The sequence below is a fragment of the Crocuta crocuta genome, unplaced genomic scaffold (genome assembly GCF_008692635.1).
Source record: "Crocuta crocuta isolate KB4526 unplaced genomic scaffold, BGI_CrCroc_1.0 scaffold289, whole genome shotgun sequence".
In the NCBI taxonomy this organism is placed as follows: domain Eukaryota; kingdom Metazoa; phylum Chordata; class Mammalia; order Carnivora; family Hyaenidae; genus Crocuta; species Crocuta crocuta.
The window spans coordinates 1,632,008-1,632,478 of NW_027533264.1; the positions used below are offsets into that span (position 1 = coordinate 1,632,008).

The 471-nt window shown below is 77.5% G+C and overlaps 1 long non-coding RNA gene across 1 annotated transcript in view; it reads right to left on the minus strand.

Moving 5' to 3' along the window:
• LOC144217992 (uncharacterized) overlaps positions 1-471 on the minus strand; it is a 3,142-nt gene extending 2,671 nt beyond the window's left edge. Inside the window, exon 1 of the long non-coding RNA XR_013331012.1 lies at positions 297-471. This is a non-coding gene — a long non-coding RNA (uncharacterized LOC144217992). The remainder of the gene's footprint in view (positions 1-296) is intronic.

Here is a 471-nt window from a genome sequence, read left to right on the forward strand (position 1 = left end):
ACTGCCCGGGCGACGCGAGCCACAGCGGCGCCCAGGCCTGCGCCGGGGACCTGGACGCGGGCCCCGTCTGTCCCCGGACGGAGGGCAGCCCTTCGATCTCCGCTCCTCGCGGGGGAGAGCCGACCCGCTCGGCCCCGCTCGGCCCCGCTCCCGGGTCGGCGCAACTCCCGCCCCAGCGCCGGGTGAAGGGGAGCAGGCGCGCGCGGCGCTGCCGGGGGAGGACCCGCCACCTGCGGCACCGCACTCCCCCAACCCCGGCCCAGCAACCCTCGCCCGGCCCGGCCCGGCCCCGGCACCTCGGGGCGTCCGATCACTGGCTTCGCCTCCACTTGTCCCGGCAGGCACGCGTGGTTTCGGCGGCCGGCGCTCCCTCCTCCACCGCCCAGCTCCCGCGCAGCCCGGTTTCCTGTTCAACAATACAGCGAGGGAGGCACCAGCCGAGAGCGCCCGGCAGAACTTCCTCCCGGGCCG